The sequence below is a fragment of the Rattus norvegicus genome, chromosome 18, assembly GCF_021556685.1.
Source record: "Rattus norvegicus strain SHRSP/BbbUtx chromosome 18, alternate assembly SHRSP_T2T, whole genome shotgun sequence".
Classification (NCBI taxonomy): domain Eukaryota; kingdom Metazoa; phylum Chordata; class Mammalia; order Rodentia; family Muridae; genus Rattus; species Rattus norvegicus.
Window position 1 is genome coordinate 24,468,149 of NC_141551.1, and position 23,584 is coordinate 24,491,732.

Below are 23,584 nucleotides of genomic sequence, written 5' to 3' on the forward strand. Positions count from 1 at the left end.
AGATCTCCCATAGGGCAGAAGAATCCTCCCCCTTTGTTCTATGAGAAACACAGATGATCCATCCTCTCTGTTGATAAAAAGGGGGTTCTGAAAGGGCTGGTCTTTGTAGCTTAGAACAAGAGACTACAGACTCTCAAGTTTTATTTGCCCAAGCATTCTATGATGAATGACCTCTCTAGTACTCTAAGAGTATTCCTCAAATACAGTTTAGTATGTATTATGTTATTCACTAGAATCCCCATGCAACAAATGTTCAGTTTCCCAAAGAATTTTTTATTTATTTATGGTGTGTGCATGCATGAGTGTGGACGTAGAAACACTACGTTGCACACCCTGAGGTCAGAGGACAATTTTTGAGGGAGTTAGTTTTCTCCTACCTTGTTTTGAGGCAGAATCTTTCTGGTTATTTCTGCTGAAGCACTATGCACAGACACTTGCAGTTGCTTCTCTTGTCTCACCTTACATCTCACCATGGGGGTGCTGGGAATACAGAGGCAAACCACCACATGTATGCTTTTTACATGGCTCTGGGAACTAAACGCAGGCTATTAGGATTGTCGTCTAAGCATTTTGCCAGCTGAGCCATTTCCCTGGCCTCAATGTCCAGATCTCTTTATCCTACCATATTGCACAAACTTCTATCCTTTGACCCCTCCCTCCCTCCCTTCCTTCCTTTCTTTCCTTCTTTCTTTCTTTTCTTCCTTTTTTAAAAGAATTATTTATTTTTGTATATGAGTACACTGCCACTGTCTTCAGACATACCAGAAGAAGGCATCAGATCCCATTACAGATGTTGTTTTGTGAGCCACCATGTGGTTGCTGGGAATTGAACTCAGGAAGTCTGGAAGAGCAGTCAGCTCTTATCTGCTGAGCCATCTCTCTGGTCCTTCCTCCCTCTCCTTTGACCTAAGTCTAATTTCACTTTGTTTGTCCCTGGTAACCACTATTCTTAGCCTTATCCGACTGTTTAGTCTGTATGTGGAAGTGGAATCAACAGCCTTTTCCCCTCCTGCCTAAGTTTAGCTTATTTCACATAAACAAATGGTTTCTGGGTTTGTCTATTTTATTATAAATGATAGCATTATTATTAAGACTGAGTAATAATCCATTATATATGTACACTATCTACCAATCCCTATGTGAATGAGCATTCAGGATGCCTCTGTGGAAAAACACAACACACACACACAGAAACACACACACACACACACAAACACACACACCGTGTGACCATGAGAATCTGCCCCCAGAATCATTAATATTGCTACTGCATGTGGCACTTCTGAAGGTTTATGTGTTAGTTATTGAGTTACTTATTTAGATTTTTGGGGGGTCCAAACCAGCTAAGGCTAGTTTCAAACTTACTGTGTAACTGAGGATGACTTGAAACTTCTGCCTTTCTGCACCCACTTTCCAATTGCAGGAATCATGGGCACGTGTCACCACACATAGCCCAGAAGTATCTCTAAACACCGTGGTGTCTGTCCTCTGCTTTCCATCACCTACAGTGCTGGCTGGCACAAAAGACCTCATCTAGCTTTTCCATAGGCGATGAGATCATATTTGCGTAGCAAGCACTCTTACTCAACTCCCAAATCCTTCTTGAGTCCTTAGCTTCTGAGGACTTCCCTTTTGCCTTTTGTTTACTGAGCCAGTCGGGAAACTATCTTTCGTTTACTTTTATAGGTCTAATGTCTAGTGTTCCTGTATTTTATCTGGTCTTTCAGGCTCAGCTGTTTATTTTAATCTTCCCTTGTCTGTTCGGGCCTCACACTCCACTTTTCACGTCATGGTTTAATATTTTTTTTCCATATTCATGAGGACATAGGTGGGTCCTGCTTGCTGTTCTGCCATGTCGTTATTGTATATTTATTTAGACATTGCTGCACATGTTATTTAATTAGGTGAGTATCTGAGAGGGCAACGATGTGCATCGTTGTCTATATGTTCAGCTCTGAGGACACCTTCCCGACGAAGTTGGTTCTCTCTTTCTATCCTATGGGCCCTAGGGTCCCATGTGGGACCGTGGGTCTTCAGGCTTGCGGGCAAGAGCATCTCGCCAGCCCTGTATGTTCATTTTATAAACTAAAAAGGTGATCTTCTGATGCTAAGGAAGTATTCAACTTACCCACAATTGACCTGCCAATAAGCAAGGAAGCTTTGATGTAGTCGTGGCTTCTAAAAGATCCCAGTTCATACCATCGGGCTATGGCTATACGGCCTCCCTCCACTTGTGTCCCTCCTCCCAACAGATGTTTCTCTGTTTTCCCCTAAAGTTCCCTCAAGCAGCTAAAGTTTTGCAAAATTCTAATCAGTGAGCCATTATTTTTAATTCTCTGTGTCTCTATGAAAACATAAAGTTCATTCTGTAAGGTCTTCAGTGTCCAATGAGAGAATTTACACATCAAAGTCTAATGACCAGTAAAGATCTAAAACACTGAAATTACTTCCTGAGTTTGCATTTCCAAATGTCCCTGTCTTACACCATTATGTGCCACTTCTTATTTTTTTCAATTTGCCAAGCTGTGGATGTTTATTAACTGATCAGATTACAAAAATACCATGGGCGACAACTTAGCTCATCTGTCTAATAAGACTGTTTATTTGGTTTTCCCTGTTGCCAGCATCTCCACCTTCGACAAACTGGGGTGTCTTTTTCTTCATTTCACTATGTGAGGAAGATAATTTGAAGGGCCACAGGAAGTGTTTCCCAACTGTACAGATATCATGCATTAGATCCTCCATGCAAATGATGCCAAAATTTACCAAGAGATTGAGCAGTCAAGGAATTATCTGTCAAGGCAATTTGCTTCTTACTGATTTTGCCATAGTCTCGCTTGTAGATGACCTCATTTACTGACTTAAAGTTGGGGTACCCCCATGCACGGTTCCACAATCCCCAGCATGTAAGGGGTTCCACAATCCCCAGCACATTAGTTGAAGCCTTGTTGAGCTTAACGAAGGTGCCATGAAGAAGTCGCAATACCTTGTGGACCTTTGGCCTCACTTCATTGGTACCTCAGATCTGATGACCCGCTAATTTTGGTTCTGTGGGCACATAGACGTTTCTAGCTTTCCTTGTCATCCCAGCCATCCGAACCTGAGTCAGGCCCATCTGCCTGTACTCCTTGTGAGAGTGTTTTGCTTTCACACAGATGAGCTTCCTCCTTGCCTTTCCCAGTGTCTTCAGGGAAAACCTCTTCCTCGGGTGCTATACCTTCAACTTTGCAAAATTCCTTCGCTCTTTCTTAAGGGTTTCTGGCACAAGAGCAATCTTCTTCTTCTTCTTCTTCTTCTTCTTCTTCTTCTTCTTCTTCTTCTTCTTCTTCTTCTTCTTCTTCTTCTTCTTCTTCTTCTTCCTCTTCTTCCTCTTCCTCTTCCTCCTCCTCCTCTTCCTGTTCCTGTTCCTCTTCCTCTTCCTCTTCCTCTTCCTCCTCCTCTTCCTCTTCCTGTTCCTCTTCCTCTTCCTCTTCCTCTTCCTCTTCCTCTTCCTCTTCCTCTTCCTCTTCCTCTTCTTCTTCTTCTTCTTCTTCTTCTTCTTCTTCTTCTTCTTCTTCTTCTTCTTCTTCTTCTTCTTCTTCTTCTTCTTCTTCTTCTTCTTCCTTTCTTCTCTGGCACAGCCTGCATGTGTCATTTCTACATACCTTGCCTGTGTGACTGTATGTGCAGGCTTTTAAAAAGATGAAGTTATCCATTCAATGATTCTTTTAATATTAACAGTAATATTTAATATTAACATTGCACGTATGATTCATGCACCAGAGTGTAAAGGTGTGTATACCTGTGAGTGTGTACATTCAGAAGTCAGATGAGGACACAGATGTCTACCTTTGTCACTACGCACATTATTGCTTTGAGAGAGGGTCTGTTATTGAGCTGTGAGCTTGCTGTTGCTGTTTTGCCTATACTTGCTGGCTAGCAAGCTCCAGAAATCTGTCTCCATTCCTCTTCAAAATGCTAGTGTTAGGAAATTGCAGCTGTGTCCCAGCTTTTTCATGGATGCTGGGAATTTGGACTCAGGTCTTCATGATTTATACAGCGTTTATCCACAGACCCTTCTGCTAAATTTTCTTTTTAATTATCTTAAATTGACAAATTATATCTATCTATCTGCCTGCCTGTCTGTCTGCCTGCCTGCCTGTCTGTCTGTCTGTCTGCCTGTCTCTCTGTGTGTGTGAATACAATATGCTATTTTGATATTGTACTGGCTATTTTACATAACTGGCTTTTTAACATAAACTAGAACCGTTTTGAAAGAGGAAACCTCGGTTGAGAAAATTCCCTCACAAGACTGGCCTGTGGACAAACCTGTGGCATACTTTTTTGATTAATGATTCATTTATGAGGGTCCAGCTCACTGTGCGGGTGGGGTCACCCCTGGTTGGTGGTCCTGGGTGCTTCAAGAAAGCAGGCTGAGTAAGCCATGAGGAGCAAGCCAGTAAACAGCACCCCTCCGTGGCCTCTGCATCAACTGCTCCAGGCTCCTGCTCTGCTTGAGCCTTTTGCCCTCACTTCCTTCAACGATGGACTGTGACCTGGAAGTGCAAGATGAAATTAAACCCTTTCCTCACCTAGTTGCTTTGGTCATAATTTTTAGTCACTGTAGAAACCCTAAGATAGACAAATTTATGGTGGAGAAATAAGGGTACTTACCGCAAACATGTATCATTCCCTTATGTTGGGCAAAAGTTCTGTGTGTCGGCTATTTTGAAACATACAACTCTTGTATGGCAGTTCCCCCTGAATTGAAGCATCCCTTCCAGGAGGATATGGGATGCTTATGAGACTCAGGACTTTACGTGTCTGGGAAAGATGACACTTGCAAGATTCACCAGCCTCCCCTCCCGGGTTAGGTAACTGCTCTGGGAAGAGACAGTAGAAAAGTGGCCTGCACCGGGCACAGAGCACCAGAGCTGCTGCTCGCCTGAGTTGTCACTGAGTGTGGATAGCGGAATTGTTACTGTGTCCTGCTGTAGATTCCCTTTCAGAGCTGAATCAGTGTGTGTGTACGCATGCATGGACACGTGTGTGAGTTCGTGCATGGGTGTGCACACTATGTTCCCAGGAAATTTTTCACACACAACAATGTACCGCTGTTAACATCGTTCCCCTACTTTGCTACAGAACAGTCATTCTCAACCTGTGGGTCGCAACCCCTAAGAGGTTAGAGGACCTTTGCACTGGGGTCACCTAAGGCCGCTGGAAAACACAGATGTTTACATTACAGTTCATAACAGTAGCAAGTTAAAGTTGTGAAGTAGCTGTGTAAATGATGTTATGGAAATAATGTTATGGCCAGGATTCCCACAACATGAGGAGCTATATTAAAGGGCCACAGCATTAGGAAGGTTGGGAACCACTGCTATAGACTACAGTGACTTCCTCCTCTACCTAACTGAATTCCTCTCTCTCTCTCTCTCTCTCTCTCTCTCTCTCTTCTCTTCTCTTCTCTTCTCTTCTCTTCTCTTCTCTTCTCTTCTCTTTCTCTCTCCAGGCTCCATGAACCCTTTCTATATTCAATTTCTATGAGAAATCAAGTTGTTAATAGTTTGGGTTTTTTGTTTGTTTGTTTGCTTGTTTTTTTTAATATTATTGGCTGTAAAATAGCAATCAGACCACTGTGCTGATTATTGTCTACTACAAATAGGAGCATCTCTGATACAGCTTGAGAGACATATGAAACCATGTGTATAATAAGTCAACTGGAGTTGGTTTAATACTATGTACATTTAGCAAAAATAATGGTAGCAGGTCCCTTAGGGCCTTTGCTCCATCTAGTCAGAGGCTCTTGGCCCAATAGTGGTGCCAGGTAATGGGTTTCATCCGGTTGGAGGGAAACTTAAATCCAAGCAGAGAGTGGTTGGTTATTCCCAAGATGTTAGTGTCACTATCACACCAGTGGGTATGTCATGCCAGGCAGTCATTATTGTAGCTCTCAATGTCCACAGCTGGGTAGGACTGAGGGTTTCTCTTCTCTAGTGGCTTCCATAACGCCTTCCAGAGCTAGGAAAGCTGGCCAGTAGGGATGGAGCTTCCAAGTAGTACCAGTTTAGTTGTTCTGTGTTCTATGACTCAAGATGTGGTGTCTTCAGCAATAGCGTCTTACTGTCAAGTTCTAGATTGTAGCCTAAGAACACTGGCAGTAGACTGTAATGTCTGGGAGTCTTTAGTATCTTACTGGCAAATATCCCCCAAGAAGTCACCTGTGCACTGGAGTTTTTATTTGTTGACTGCTGGTGTTTAATAGGGGCATTATTGTCCTATTATGGGGGGATTCCGCTTCTTTTTAAACCATATATATGGAAGCTTCTGCAGTAGTAGATTTCCATATGGCCCTTAAAAAGGGTCTTGTTTCATTTGTTCTCCTCCTATCCCCACAATTTGCCCAGGAGCAGAAAATAAAAGACTGCTTAATGCTCAGTCCTAAATGAAACAGACATACTACACTCCCTCTTCCCCAGGCTAGGGATCATTGCAAAAGATGAAGAAGAAAGAGGGTAAAATCAAAGGTGGTGGACTCATACAAGGAAACAGTATTTTTTGGACCCAGCAGGGCAGCTGCACACTGAGCTCACAGTGACCACGGGGACCATGACAGCATAGAGAAGACCTGTGTGAGACCAAGCCAGATATAATCTCGGCATGGAGATGACAGTTGAGCCTGAGATCCCATCCACAACCACAGAGTTATTGACTATTTTCAGCTTCTTGGCGAAGAAGAATCTGTTTTCTCCAAGGGGGTACCCCCTGTCAAATTTAGCACACATCTAAGAATATTTGAGAAGCACAAATTGATCCTTTGTGAAGGACACGAAGTCAGATAAGGGAGTGGGGGAAGATCTGAGAAGCATTTGGGAGAAAGAGTGAATATGATCAAAATATGTTTTATGAGATTCTTAAAGAATTAATAAAATTGAAAAACAATAGAAAGAACTTTTGCAAATCTGAGTTATAGAACATTGCAAAATGTTCGGGAATTTTACTCTTGCTGAAGAATACAATGCAGAGGGTAAGTAATTCAGCTATGATTTAGATTAAAAAGCTGGGAGGAATTCCTGCTCGAGCTGATGAAGGACTTTGTGAGTCTTGTACAACAACCACTTTGCTTGCTAAGAAATCAGGAAACACGATACACTAAACAAGAGACCCACAGGGGGCAGAGCTTGGATGTACAGGTCCACACGGTTGGGATCCTGAAACTGTAGGGTCCTACCTCTGTGTTTTAGAGAGGTTCCTCAGGCTATGAAACTAAAGTTGTATACAGCTATAAGTAAGTCCATCTGATTCTTCACCTTGTACAATTAAAAGATACAATGATCAAAACTGCACTTTGCATCATTATCACCAGGACAACTGTCCACATCGGCACCACTACCACCATGACGATTTTTCACTACCACTGTTGTTCTAGTGCAGAAGACAATTGTAAAAGAAAGGAGAAGGTAAGAATACAAGTTCTTAAAAACCTACTGTTTTCTTCTATAGGAGAATGGTAAGAACTTAAACAGAGCCCGGGACAACAGTGAGGAGAAAGTTTGGTACTGAAGACTCATGGGCAGTCGGACACACTTTGTCTATTGATTTCAGATGGGAAAGTGACTTTCTCATGCATGATTGTGAAAACCAGAGAAACAGCATTACTGTGTGGTCACTCAGATGAGAACAAAGACAAAGTCTGCTTGGTATAAAAGCTCTTTCTGAAGTAATCATAACAGTATAGAAGGCGAACATTTTTACCACAACTTACTCTAGGACACGTACTTGTCTCAGTGTTTCACATATGCAGTTATGTGATCCTTATCTGAAATGTTTGAAAATAGTGTTTCAGGTCTCAGCTTTGTTGGAGGGGTAGAAATAAAACATGTGCACAAACATGAGATATTTTGGAGACAGGCCCTGAGTTTAAACAAAATTCATTTGTTTAGTATTCCCTCTACACATAGCCAGAAGGGTGTGTGTGTGTGTGTGTGTGTGTGTGTGTGTGTGTGTGTGTGTGTGTGTGTGTTGTATGAATGGTTTTATGTACACACTCACATATGTATATGCACATGTGCATGTGGTAGTCAGGGGTCTCCATAGAATGCTTTCCCACTAACATTCTGCTTCAGTTTTTGAGACAGAGCCTTTCACTGAACCTGAAGCTAATTGATCTGGCAAGGTTGATTGGTCCAATACGCTTCAGAGATCTATTTGTCTGTCTCTCCTTCCCTCAACACCGAGGTACACAAAAGCACCATGAGGTCCAGATTTTTACATTGGGAGACAGGGCTCAAACTCAAGAGCTGATGCTTGTGAGACAAACACTATCTCTCTATCCCTTTAGTTTTACAGAATATTTCTATTGTGAACCATCATAAGAGGCTAGGTGTTGGAATTTTCTACTTGTGATGTCTGATTAGAATTCATAAAGTCAGAATTTAAAGCCTATCAGATTTCAGAATGCTATTCATCCTTAAAGAGAAAGAAATCCCCTCTCTCATTTATTTATTTATTTTTTTCTCCATCTTTATTAACTTGTGTATTTCTTATTTACATCAATTGTTATTCCCTTTCCCAGTTTCCAGGCCAACATCCCACTAACCCCTACTCCCTCCCTTCTCTATTGGTATTCCCCTCCCCATCCTCCCCCCATTACCGCCCTTCCCCCAACAATCACGTTCACTGGGGGTTCAGTCTTGGCAGGACCAAGGGCTTCCCCTTCCACTGGTGCTCTTACTAGGCTATTCATTGCTACCTATGAGGTTGGAGCCCAGGGTCAGTCCATGCATTGTCTTTGGGTAGTGGCTTAGTCCCCGGAAGCTCTGGTTGGTTGGCATTGTTGTTCATATGGGGTCTCAAGTCCCTTCAAGCTCTTTCAGTCCTTTCTCTGATTCCTTCAACAGGGATCCCATTCTCAGTTCAGTGGTTTGCTGCTGGCATTCACCTATATATTTGCCGTATTCTGTCTGTGTTTCTCAGGAGAGATCGATATCCGGTTCCTGTGGGCCTGTACTTCTTTGCTTCATCCATCTTATCTAATTTGGTGGCTGTATATGTATGGGCCATATGTGGGGCAGGCTGTGAATGGGTGTTCCTTCAGCCTCTGTTCTAAACTTTGCCTCCCTATTCCCTCCCATGGGTATTCTTGTTCCCCTTTTAAAGAAGGAGTGAAGCATTCGCATTTTGGTCATCCTTCTTGAGTTTCATATGTTCTGTGCATCTAGGATAATTCGAGCATTTGGGCTACTATCCACTTATTAATGAGTGCATACCATGTGTGTTTTTCTGTGATTGGGTTACCTCACTCAGAATGATATTTTCCAATTCCATCCATTTGCAAAGGACACTGTTGTTAGGACAAAACGGCAACCAACAGATTGGGAAAAGATCTTTACCAATCCTACATCTGATATAGGGCTTATATCCAAAATATACAAAGAACTCAAGAAGTTAGACCCCAGGAAGACAAATAACCCTATTAAAAATGGGGTTCAGAGCTAAACAAAGAATTCACAGCTGAGGAATGCCGAATGGCTGAGAAACACCTAAAGAAATGTTCAACATATTTAGTCAGAAGGGAAATGCAAATCAAAACAACCCTGAGACTCCACCTCACACCAGTGAGAATGGCTAAGATCAAAAACTCAGGTGACAGCAAATGCTGGCGAGGATGTGGAGAAAGAGGAACACTCCTCCATTGTTGGTGGGATTGCAGACTGGTACAACCATTCTGGAAATCAGTCTGGAGGTTCCTCAGAAAATTGGACATTGAACTACGTGAGGACCCTCTCTCATTTTTAACAATGTAGAAGAATGTGGAGTTCGCTATGCTAGGCAAAAGAAGCCAATTTTCATTAGTTAAATTTATTACAGAAACAAGACACAGACACTCAAACCAAACCTCATTTACATGTCTGATCTAAAATAATTGACTTCTTAGAATCGGAGAGTAAAAGAATAATCACTGGGGATGTGGATACAAAGGAATAATTGCTTAGTGGGTGGACTACCGTTTGAATGTGCTTTGTCCCACAAAAAATCCTGTTGAGGCTTCCCTCCCTAAGCAATGGTATGGAGATTGTATGTCAGGGGACTAGGGTAGGGAGAAAAGGGGGTCAAGAGAAGCACATGAAAGAAACTGGGGGCAGAGAAAGATTGGGCACGCCACTTACATACATACTTCAGACAATACATATACACATATATAAAGCAAACATGTGCAAAAACATCCTGTGTGCTATGTCAATGACCTAGAAAACATTGAAGTGGAACATTTGAGTCCTTATTCTGGAACCATCTGGAAGTCTCAGCGGGGGCCCTCTGAACTCTGATGCATACCTTTAAGAGTAACGAGGCCTTGAAGGGAGGTGACTAGGTTGTGTGTTCACCATGCCTCAAAAGGATTACTTTCCATCATGAGGCAATAGATTAGGTCTAGAGGAACTGACTTAGTTACTATGAATGCAGGTTGTTCTAAAACAAAGCCACTGTCATGTTTAGCAACTTAAAGATGTTACCAAAAAGGCAAATTTTGCATGAAGCTTATGTGTGAGGGCTCTCCAACTTGGGACACTCCCGGAGTGACTGAGAGATAGTTGAGTCATGGGATGTGTCCATGTATATTTCTCCAGAAGCTTGCACAATTTCAACAATGATACTTTATTTAGGATTCTCTGAAACCTCCAAATAGAATTAACCTTTAAGCTATAGGTTACATGCCTACCTCATTTCAAATATATGCTATCGAATTGCCCTAAACGACAGCGTTAGGGACATTGAAAGCAGGCTCTAAGACCCTGTCTATCAAATCCTGACACAGCAACACACAAATGTGCACACATAAATATGAGTCTAACATGTCCTTGCTCCTCATCTGTCCTCCGTTCTCACTGCCTTGATTCAGCTCCTGTCAACTTTAACCTAAACAACCCAAACAGCTCTCCATCTGTTTTCCCTCAGGTAAGTGTCTCAAATGTGCAAACTCCTTTCCACATGCTCTCCAGATTTACTTTTGAAAATCTAAATCTAAATAGATTCTCCTATGATGAATATCTTAACATGACTGTCTCTTGCAAGATTATGGCAGTTAGCCATCAAACTCTTTCATAGGACTTGTGGATGACCCTAAGGTGCCCTTCTAGCCAGAGCTGTTCAACTCATATACTCGCTCTTTAATCACTCCACGTCTGTTCCATCCCCAAGCCTAATCTGCTTATCTCCTGTAAGCACTCCCACTCTTCCTGGAAACACTAACACACACACACCCTTTGCAAACTGTCCATTTTTACTTCTGGAATCATTCAGAACTTTTCTGTAGGAACTCACTTTTTCCTTCTCCGCCCCCACACATGGCTTTAGAGCAGTCATGGCGTGCTACATGTGTTTATACTTGTAGCTTTCAGAGATTGGAGCTCTTTCAAAGAACAATGCCTTTCATTCTTGGTTTTGGTCCCAAAATCTAAAATATGTGTGACTTATTTTCTGGTACTTGGTAAGAATTTGTAGTGTGAGTAGATGGCTGTTGTATTAAATTGTGAATGTAGATAGTTATAAAAGTGGGAGGTTGGAAATTTTTCATGTTTGGTAAATCAGGAAATTAAAAATAGTATGCTCATGGGATAAGATATTCAGATATAAAACTATAAGCTCTTGAACAATGTGCCTGATCAAGAAAGGTTACATCATCAGAAACCCACAGACAAATGTTAGGTGGAACTCTGGGAATCCTGCAGAAGAGGGGAGGAAGGATTGTGGGATCCAGAGAGGCCAAAGACACCACAAAAACCCCCACAGAATCAATGAACCTGGCCTCGTAGGGGTTCACAGAGATTGATGTAACAGTCATGGAGCTTGCATGGGTTTGACCTAGGCCCTCTACATATGTGCTATGGTTGTGTAGCTTGGCCTTTTTATTGGACTCTTTAACAAAGGGACTGAGCCCCCTTTGTCTGCTTTGGGGCCTCCATTCCTCACACTGTGTTTCCCTCCAGTACAAAGCACAGTTTTCCTCATGTCCAGTTAGTGAGCTGCTGGTTACCATGAATGGTCTTGTGCGAGGTTACTGCACCCTTGGTGTTAGCATCACCGTTTCAGTCACTGTTAGGGTCATAGCTGGGTAGGACTATTGGTTGCTGCCCACATTTGAAAGTTTGCTTTGTGCCTTCTGGTACCATGAAAGCAAGTCCTGGGGAAGGGGACACTTAATGAATTATTTTTTAATTTTTTTTGATCCAAGGTCTTACTATGTAGCCTTGGTTGTCCTGGAACTCAATATGTATGTCAGGCTGCCCTAAAACTCATAGAGATCCATCAGCCTCTGTCTCCTGAGTGCTGGGACTAAAGGTGTGTACCATGCCCAGCTCATTTAATGCCTTTTATCTAAGATAAAAGAGAACACTTCACATTCTTAACTTCATATAACTTTTTAGAATGTGTTACACTAGGGGAGAATTCAGCAGTGGTCCAATTGTATATCCTGTTTGAGGTAAGCTAAGTTAAGTAGAAGAATCTATTAACTTGTGTTGTCTCCTGATTACATAAATTCACCCAGTTAGATCTGAACACCATAATCCCTGCTTTACTTTAAGGTCTATGAGCACTTACTTACTTGGAATTTAAATTAATCAACATTAAAAATTTAAATTATTCCTGCTAAGTTGGATTCCATTTGTTTAATTTAAGGTTACAGCCTATGTAGGTCCTTTTAGATTCAAATATCCACACATAGGGTCTTTGTATAACCTACATATTTCTTTCTAAATGTCTCAATCTTGTATCTTTTAAAATTATTTGAAAATTGGATATTACAGAACAAAGAGAGCATCGTGGAACATTTATTTAAACATGCCTCTCAATTATTAGGCTGACTTCCACCTATACTGCTTACATAACCATTGGGAAACAGAGAAATGGTCATAGTTCAGCTTTTGACTGTGGATATATACATGGCTGTCAGTGAGAGGCTAGGGCAGGCAAGAATTTCAGAAAACCTCAGAATAACTACAATATATAACTTTGAACATGTAGTGATTGCCTACAAACTCTGTAGGACCATCAACTTCATATCCTTGTTCAGGAAAAGGGGAAACATTAAATCTTAAAACTACATAAATAAAGCAGTTTACTGATTAAAATTCACTCATACAATTTTAGGGTCACAAACATTGCTTAAAATGTTAATTTTTCTAATGATTATACCTGTATAAAATGTATAAATCAATTTGTGAATCAAATAAAGGAAGTATTTAAACAGATGTTAACTAGCTTTTGTTTTTTAGCGCTTTTCCAGGTAACATTAGTCCATTTAACCTTCTGTTCCTCAATGACAAAATCGTTGATATCATTGGCGTAGGCCATCTCTTACATTAGTGCTTGTTTGATATTTTAGATTTCATCTATGCTAATCTCGCCTCCAGTCAAAACTGGATTGCAAATTCTGAGTTAGCAATCACACTTACTTCACAGGCACAATAGCTACAATGACATCTCTGGAGTGGTACAACATGGTGGTCATTTGCTATTTTTTTTAAAGCATTTTTTTTTTAATTTTTATATATAGCATTCTGCCTGCATATGTGACTGCAGGCCAGAAGAGGGCACCAGATCTCATTACAGATGGTTGTGAGCCACCATGTGGTTGCTGGGAATTGAACTCATGACCTCTGAAAGAGCAGTCAGTGCTCTTAACTGCTGAGCCATCTCTCCAGCCCCATTTGCTATTTTTAAATTGGCTCTTAATAACCTAGTGGTTTAGTCACTGACTTTGTATTTTTCAAGATATAAACACTCGATTTTTCTCTCTGTCAACGAGTTGGATAAACATTAGGATAAACAGATGGCCTCTGTTCAAGTTTATGAGTCTTAAAAATTTGCCTAGAAAAAAAAATCCAGAATGTTCTCTTATCTTTCCTATTCTCACCACCTCCGTATGCTCCATATGTAGACCAAATAGTATTGAAAGTTCCATGAATTGATTCCATTATCAGGGAGAATGTATGCTTTCCCTCTAGAGTCCTAGAACTTAAGATGTCTTTCACATATATGATAAATGTTTAATTTACAAACTTCGATTTTCACTCAAGATAAGCTATTCTCAAATGATACTGAAAATCTGAGCTCTCATCTTCCTCTTGATTGGCTCCCTAACTGCACACCTCACTGGAGGCCATTTAGATTACTAGCTGGTATACTTTTCAGTGGAAAGGATTCTATGTAAGTCAAGAACAGAGTGACACTTCAAAACAACCATCAGTATAATATCTAACAAGACACATTTCCTTGGGGAAGATTAGTTATCACAATTATTAATTTTAAAATAGATTACATTAGATAGAAGAAAATATTTTTGAACCATTATATCCAGAATGACTTGAACTCTGTCAAGCAGCACACCAGAAATGCATATTTGTGATATGTAGGTATTTGTGGATAAAATATATCTTGACTTGTGGATCAGGAATATATTCTGCTCGAGATCAAGTCAGTCAACATTTTAGCTTGGAGGATGGGGTGTTCATGAGCCACCACCTGGTACTCAGGAGCTATGGACAACTGATGGTTTCCTGGGGAGGGAAAGTCAGTTTCCTCCAAGGATGTGGCCCCGGGTTAGAGGACTCTGTACCAGTGAATGGTTCCACATTCACCAAGGACAGAATGTGCCACCTCATAGGCTCTGTCCTACAGAAATGCTAGAAGGAGCCCAGCAACACAGCAATGGCCTCATACATTGACAGATGAGTTCAACGAAATTTTAAATAATCTGGGAAATTGTCCACAGAGTGAAGAGGAACTTTCCGCCCTTCACTATTTCATACTTACTGACAGTGTTCATATGTGGATTCAATCAAAACCATAATCATTAACTAATATTTTTTTAAAAATGTGAGTCTTTTTGTTGCCTACTTTAAGAGAAGAATTTCTTCTCATGTCTCTGATTTAAATTTTTCTATTTTCTTAAGTGATAAACTCTATTTTAATTTTAATGAAATTACAAAAAGGCGTGTTGCTATTTCCTATTCTTCCTGATTTTCTCGTGACTTGCAGAGGCCTTTTGTTAGTTTTTCATGTTAAAGGCTTGACTAGTTTAACAAAAATGCATGAGTCACAGTGGTTATATGATTTAACAAATCAACTCCCTACATGATGACTTCTATAATTCATTTGTATTATGAATAGGAGAATGCGCAGAAAATTTTACTTAGCCCAAGCAATTGGGCTTCATAGTCTTAATGCTTATTGGAAGAAATAGCCTAGTGAGCTAGTCCTCAGTATACAACAATGTTAGCCCAAGGGGGTAGATCCTATGTTTGGGCTTTGTGGTGGTTTAAATATGCTTGGCCCATGGAAAGTGGCACTATTAGGAGGTGTAGTCTGTGAAAGTGGGGCTTTGAGGTCATATATATATATATATATATATATATATATATATATATATATATATATATTCAAATCTGGCCACTCTGATACAGTCCTTCTGCTGCTTGTGGATCAACATGTAGAACTCTGAGCTCCTCCAGAATCAGGTCTGCCTGCACATTGCCATACTTCCTGCCATGATGATAATAGACTGAACTTCTGAAACTGTGAGCCAGCCCCAATTAAATGTTTTTCTTTATAAGAATTGACTTGGTCATCATATCTCTTCACAGCAATAAAACTCTAATTTAGACTTACAGAACTAGTGTCCTGTCTCATAGACTGGAGTCTTAAGGTAACAGGACAGCAATCAAGAGCATCTCTGAGACAATGCACAGAAAGACTGCGAGGAAAATTCATCAAGCCCCGAGGAGGGAAAGGATAAGGAAACCATTTGTCCCAAACACGTATTCAGAATAGAAGGGACAATGATTATTTGGTCTCGAGAGTTGGCAGTCCCGCATGTGCTCCAACCCATGAGTCAACATTCTTAGAAACTTCTCGCCCTTTAAACAGTCATGGGATGTAGACACACTATAGTATGATGTAATGAAGAGCAGTCACTTGCTTTCACTTTGCTTATCATTCCCTTTGCTGTAAGAAGCATTTTAATCTGCATAATCCCATTTATCAGTTGGTGAGGGTTTTTCTCGTACCATCACGGTCTGATGCAGAAAGTTCTCTCCTACACTTGTGTCTTGATCTTGCTTGTCAGGAGTAGGGAGCAGAACATGATCTGCTGAGATTGCTGTGTAACTGGGACCTTGGTAAGAATGTGACTCCTATTAGAGAGGAGAGCTCTGTCCAGTCCAAAGAGAAGAAACCAAGTTTTCAACAGCTGAGACCTTTGTGAAAAGGACCTTTCCTTTAAAGTAAAGATTTACTGCTTGAAAAGCCACAACTGTAGCGAAGGAAGAGAATCAGACAAAATCTGGATCACAGATCTACAAGTGCGAGTAGTAGTTTCTGTTCCTATGGTGTTGCCTTCCTGTTTGTCTTTACCACCCACTCCTGGCTCAGAGTCAACTACGTTGTTATCAGTTTTCTAAAGGTTACTAGTCACACACTACTTCCTTCCTCCCTTCTTCCAAGTTTTCCGGGCTTTCCCAAGGACTCCTTTTCATTTGGCATGTTACAAAGGTTAACACAAACATGATTTGACGATAACATTTCAACCCCAGCTTCCCATTGACACTCCAACAGCCTCGAAACCACAAGGAATGCCCCCATAAAATATATACAGACTAGCACTTATCTGTGACCTATGTGTTCTGTTCACTGAGTAAATAGCAGATATGATGGAAAAGGTCAATTTGCTGACATGTCTAGAAGGCCTGGGCTTCATTGTCTTTTTACATTTGTGGTGAGTTCCTTAGAGCTCAAAGATAACATTGAATAATCCTACCTGCAGGTCTAAAGGAGCTATTCAAACTCCTGTGTTTACTTCTTTTTGACATCTGTTTCTCCCTACCATTTCCCTCTGAACTTACATTGCCAAAGTCCATTTCCAGACCAGCAATTAGGACCACATTTTTTTTTTCGTCTACCCCTGAGTTGTTGCTGTGATAGCCAGAGGAGTGTAGAGAGTAACTTATTGGCTTATATGTAAAAAACAAACAGGAATGGTTGCAGCATATGAGCTTGATTATTCCTTGCTTATGAGGAACTCAGGAGAAAACAGTGATCTCTGAGCTGAGAGGTATCACTCTTCTATCTCAGTTATGTGCTGAATAGTTTTGTGTCCTCTAGAGAAAAACAAAACACACTTTGACTTCAAAGAATCACACTTGAGATACAATAACAATGAATCTCTCATTTGTTAATTGATACTCCAACCTAAAGTGTTTATTGGAGACTAATCACTATATCAAGAAAAAATGTTTTTCAATACTTACAGAGTTGGAGATAAGATATGGTATGAATCATTTGAAAATAAGTGTATGATCCCTGTAGAAACAGACTACTGCCTGGAGTTAGACTGAGTACAAGGCCAACTTCCCCAGGTGTCATACTGGTAGGGACGAATGGCTGCGTGTTGTAACAGAAACAAGGAAGTTAATTCTCTGATGTGCTTAACCTTAATTAGAAGATTAACATTCAAGTAGAATTTCCTAAAAGCCATGAGAAGATTCTAAATGCCCACTGGAAAACCACCAATGCCCATATTACAATCATAACAGTCATAGGACAGTGGGCAAATGAATCACTATCTACGTGGATGGAGAAAATAGGGCATAAGGAAACACTGACCTTTGCTGGGGAGAGGAAGCCCCATGAGAAAAATCTTCATAGTGGCCACAGAAATAATAGAGAAAGCAATGGAACCTCAGAGAAACATGGAGAAAGGCAGAGTCTTGATGGGTTCAGCATTTAACACATGCCAATCCTTATGGCCTTCACTCCATGGCATTTTCCACAGAATATTCAAAAAAAAAAAACCCAGGGGAACTTCCTCCGAGCTTCACTTATTAAATGAGAAACACATGGGTCAGAGGAGTAGAGTAACTTGTTATGAAGTCAAGCCTAATATATGGTGGGGGCATGTTCTGTCTGATTCACCATAAGAGCTTTTCTTCCACACCCCTATATGGACAGCAAGACCAGGCAGAACTTGTTGAAAAGAAGAAAACCCTGTTTTCTTTTATTCGAGAGCTTCTTTGACTCATCGTCGATGCCCAAAGACAAGCCATCGCCCGAAAATCATGGCAATGCCACAATCACGTTTTTCACTTTGCACCATTAATTCTTTTCTCTGCACTGGAGTATTCATAACTGTAAGCTCAATTGATTCCCCCATACTGAAAAACAAAACGGTTTCTGATCTTTGAACTTTATTTGATCTTACTCTTTACAGTCTTTCACTGAGGGAAGCCAAGACAGGAACTCGAGGCAGAAACCTGAAGGGAACTGAAGCAGACACCACAGAGGAACGCTGCCTACACACTTGCCCTGACTTGCTCAACTACCTCCTTTCTACAACCCAAGTATTGGTTTTCCTTGGCAGTGTTTTTTGTGGACACCATTATAATTTGTTCTTCCTTGATTTCTCTCTGGTCTTCCGGACCTACCTGTCCCTATCCCTCTTCTTGGTCTCTCTCTTCTTCATAATTAGTACTTCTTTGTTCTTTATGCCACACACGTTTCTTCACCCTCTCACCTCCTCATCCCATTTTTGAACCTATCATTGTCAACTTTACATATCTGGGAAGAGAGGCCCTCGGCTATAGAATTGTCTCCATGAGCCTGGTTTGTAGACAAGCCTGTGGGGAAATTTCCCTTTAAAAAAATGTTGTTATTATGCATATGGTTGTTTTGCTTTCACATGTGCCTGTGCCTGAGAAGGCCAGCAAGGGGTGTCAGATCCCCTGAGACTGGAATTACATACGCCTCTGGTCTACCACGTAAACTTATATTGGTGAGTGGAACCCAGGCCTTCCAGACGAGCACCGATGCTTGTAACCAGTGAAACATCTCTCTAAAACCATGTAGGGAATTTTCATAATTGTTAAATGACACAAGAGAGTTCAGCCCACTGTGAGCAGTGCCATCCTTGGGTAGGGGGTCCTGGGTTATGTCAGGAAGGGATCTGAACAAGCAAATGAGATAGCCAGTAGCACTCCTCTGTGGTCTCTGTTCTAGTTTTTGTTTCTATGTCCCTGCCCTGCCTTCCCTCAGTGATGGACTATAAAATGTAAGATCAAGTAAGTTTTTTTTCCTCCCCAGGTTGCTTTTGGTCATAGTGTTTATCACAACGAAAAGCAAACTAGAAAAGACCTCTTTCTTCCCATTCATAGGCCCCCTTCTCTTTCTTGTGTTATTTAAATATAAGCACTTCATAAGAGAAAAAATTCAATACTGGGCTTGGCTTATTTCATTTAACATGATCTCCAGTTCTATCGAATTTTGATCTTTGTGACTGAATGAGAAGACACTGTATTTTACTAAAGCATATTAGCATTCAATGCAGGTGACTTCCTCATTATTTTTTTGATCTCTTGGCTTCTGCAAGAAAAAAAAAATTTTTTTTTTTTGGTTCTTTTTTTCGGAGCTGGGGACCGAACCCAGGGCCTTGCACTTCCTAGGTAAGCGCTCTATCACTGAGCTAAATCCCCAGCCCCTAAAAAATTTTTTAATTTTATTTACTTACATATTTTATGTATGCGTGCTCTGTCTGCATGTACGTATGAATGTCAAAAGAGGGCATTGGATCTCATTGTGAGTGACCATATGGTTGCTGGGAATTGAACTCAGGACCTCTGGAAGAGCAACTGCTGCTTTTAACCACTGGATGAGCCATCTTTTCAGCCCCCTCTTGTGAGTTTTAAATACTTAGTAGACAACGAAAAACTTGGTCACATCCCCTGAGATTTCCCTCTGAATATTTAAAAAGAATCTCAACCTTAAAATTGGTAAGCCAGAACTCCTGACTTCTCACTGGTTTAGTAAATGGGTAACTCAGTGGACCCAAGCCACAGTGCCGTGGATCCAAAAGGTCTTCCTTTGCTGAGTCTGAAGCCCTGAGATCCGAGTTGTGTCCTCGTAAAGCCCAGAAGTGAGTACTGGGTTGAAGTTTGAGGATTATACAGGCTGGGCACTGTACGTTGGGATATCCCATGCCTTATAGCTGACTGTCAAGGACTGGATGAGCTTCCTTAGTTATGAATACACGGATGACCATTCAAGGTTGCTGAGAGAATTAACACTGCCCATACGAACCCACTGGAAGAAGACAAATGAAAGTGTGCACTACTTCCTCCCAGCCCCAGTCTCTTTATTTTGTTTTCCTCATAATCTGGAGACCATCATACTAATAAGCAACAATTACTGGTATAATGGAATTTATTTTTCTGATCCTTTAAATAAATCTAACCTAAGAATTATCTTAGAGTCCTGCCTTCATTTGTAAATTAGGATTTTTTTTCCAATTTTTCTCACACCAGTAACTGCAAACACACTCATACACTGGTTGAAGGCAAACCCATTAATAGACTCTGGACCTTCTTTCTCCTTATGACATCTACACAATCACCAAACTCTCACTGTCCAAACTCCAAGCTACATCTTAAATCTCTGTGCTTCTATCTCAGGTAAGGCCATTTAAATACCAATAATAACCACCCATACCCTAGACCACTGTAGTGGCCTCTAATGTCCCCACAGACATCCTACAAGTATTCCCTATAAATCACATAAAATGACCACTTGAAACCTGAAATGATTTCTTCTTATTCTTAAATACTAAATTCCCACTGTTTACTAGGTCAACAAGTACTATATGATTTTTGTCTTCCCTAAAAAAAAATCTACCATTATATAAATACAAAATGATTAGACTTGAATTTTTTAAATCCATCTAATATTCTAAAATTTTCTTTATTTCTCAAAATTGACATCTCCTTTCTGATTTTCTCATTTCTCTTGAGGGTGAGATTAATAGTGTTCAGTTCTAAGATTTAGAAGTTTGTAATCTTAACTTCTCTTCATTAGTCACATCCCTGGGAGGGAATAGTTTGTCCCTGAATTATTAAATGACCTTATGTTTCATCCCTAGAAGCCACGTAGAAAGTGCAAAGCTGAAGGTGGTAACATGTACTTGGAACTCAGCACCTGGGAGACAGAAGCAAGTGGATCCCAGGAACGCACAGGCCGCCAGCCTAACCCACTACAGAATCCCTGTTTCTATAGGCAAGACTGACAGCACCTGAGGAATGGTGCCTCTGGCCTCCACGTACATGTGCATGTACACCCACATGAGCACACATATATATTCACACATACACACATATACAAGAGTTTGCACTGGTGAAGAATTTTAACCTTGAAATGTTAGCTGTTATACTGCCTGCACTGCCAATATGAGAGGAGAAGTCTTCCTGGAGTAACAGGGAAAGGGTAAAAGGTTCTTGGCATGCTTTAGGCAATCAATACACAACACTTGTAACTCATGTAACAGACAAGTTCTATAATTAGTTATTGTTGCCAATGCAACATTTAACTTAGAAGTGATAAGGACAAGTACTTTTTCATCCCCTGAAGTACCTTCTAGACAGATGCGAGTGCGGATTTGACCAGTCTATGGTGGCTCCTTCTTGGTTCTCATTCAATGTCTGAACCACTCAAGTCCTGTCTGGCCCCATTCTGTCTCAGGCCCTGGTTTGTATCCCTTATTGGCTCCTCTCAGTCAGTCTCACAAATTTACTATGTCTTTTCAATTAGACAGACATCTTGGGGCAAATTTTGATTTCTTTTTTTCATTTCCGTGCCTCTGCCAGCTTCTTAAACCACAACTGTGCAAATGGATAGGCTAGGAGGGCACTATTCTTTGGGCTCTGTTTGCTCGTTTTTCTGCTCTGATGAGGTCGTTCCAGGAACACTGAAGAAAGAGAATTCGGGGACTTGGCTGTAGCCAACCTCTGTTGCTGGAGTTGGAGCTAACACCTTGGTATGCAAATCCTTGCAAGAACTGGCAGGTCTCAGGCTCTACCTGAAGCAATCTTTGGTCCTGCCTTAAGCAAACTCACCGAAGAGAGAATAGTCACGGTTTTCTTATCTCTTTATCAATCTTTTGGAAGGTGGCACTGCACGGGTGGAGGAGTGGGGGTGGGAGGGTGGGGGAGGTGCCAAGATCTTTAGTAAGACACAAAATCAAAATTAAGCATAAAGGAAAAATTTCCTCTTCTCAGACCTTTGGCATGACCTTACTTTAAAAGTTTAAAATAAAAGGAGACAGGTGTAGTGCGTCACATCAATAATTCCAGTACTTGGGGGGCAGAGGCAAAAGGATTGTTCTGAGTTTCACGCATTCGAAACTAGCCTAGGATACAGCAAAGGACGCTGTTTCAAAAACCCAGGAGGGGGTGGCTTATAATTGGGGAATCTTGAAACCGAGAGCAAGAGCTGTAGCAATCTTTTAAAATATTAACGAGGAATGAAGGGGCAGAAGCAGGTAACACGGCTCACAAGTGCACCTCCCGTACCAGTCAGTGTCTCTGCGGAGATAAGGAAATGGATGACGCAACCGCCTAGTGGGGCTCAAAAAGGCAACCGGGATTTAAATAAAAAAAAAAAAAAGCTCATTAAACATTGCTCATAGTATTACTTAAAACTGCAGGAGTTTGCGGCTTTAACAGTAGTATTCAGATCACGCTAGTTTCCATAAGCGTAGCTTACTGAAAATGTATGAATTTTGTCATTGAAAAGGAGGGCAGACCATCTGTTATCCTGAGATAGTACGTGAATTGTTGTTATCAAGTGTGACTTCTTTTGTTTGTTTGTTTTTGTTTGTTCATTTTGGTTTTTGCTCTGAGATTCAAACTGACCTGTGAAACTCCCCTTTGTCAGTGTAAAACTTAACTATGATTGGAAATTACTAGAAGAAACAATTGTCTCTTCGAACAATTTGATAGTGTTGTAAGGTAGTATATTAGCTAAGATAGGGTTATAAGTAAGTATATATACGTGTGTGTGTGTGTGTGTGTGTGTGTGTGTGTGTGTGTTAGCTTAGGTCTGGTCTACTGTTCTACAAATTTCCTCTGCTGGCCTCACTTTCTTGCTCATTCTTCAAATACCTCACAAAGCAAAATATGGAGAATTGTGGAGATTTAGAACACTAGTAAGCATAGGTTGCGTTAACCACAGCCATGTTAGAATGTCACTCATCTTGTTTTAGAACAAGATCTCTTTATGTCGTAGGAGAGTCTTTATGCTCACAAACCAAGCAATTGCATTAGCTAAGTTGGTCAAAATCTTCTAGAAATTGGAATGTAAAAGGCAGAGCAATGGCTCAACAGTGAGCTTCCCCGTTAACTCCCCTTAGAAACGTGGATTTGAGCCTCTTTCCATTTATAAAGATGCTTTTCCAAGAGTTAAGAAACTGGGTGACAGGCTGGAGTATGGTCATGCTTGTAGGATGATAATAAATACAGAGACATCAAGGAAGGTAGGAATAGAAGTTTCACATTACCCACATCTCCCCTCCCAAACTCAGGTCAGCATAGTACCAGATACCAGGGCCCTGATACTGAACGATATCACTGGGTTTATCCTGATACCTCGGTTGCACCAATGGACTTCGATCTCAGATCCGCCTTGGCTTCAGGCAGAAACTGAAACCTCAACAAAATGAAGTCAATCCAACTACATCACTACAGCCTTGGGCTGTATTAAAAACCTTGATAGTCGCAAACTCTCG

General features: G+C 40.9%; 1 long non-coding RNA gene across 2 annotated transcripts in view; it reads right to left on the reverse strand.

Moving 5' to 3' along the window:
- LOC147999712 (uncharacterized) overlaps positions 1-23,584 on the reverse strand; it is a 40,008-nt gene that overhangs the window by 12,872 nt on the left and 3,552 nt on the right. Inside the window, exon 3 of one of the 2 annotated variants that reach the window (XR_015643123.1) lies at positions 7,784-7,801. The exons of the other annotated variant lie outside the window; for it this stretch is intronic. This is a non-coding gene — a long non-coding RNA (uncharacterized LOC147999712). Of the gene's footprint in view, positions 1-7,783; positions 7,802-23,584 lie in introns of those variants that run through there. 2 annotated transcript variants of the gene reach the window in all.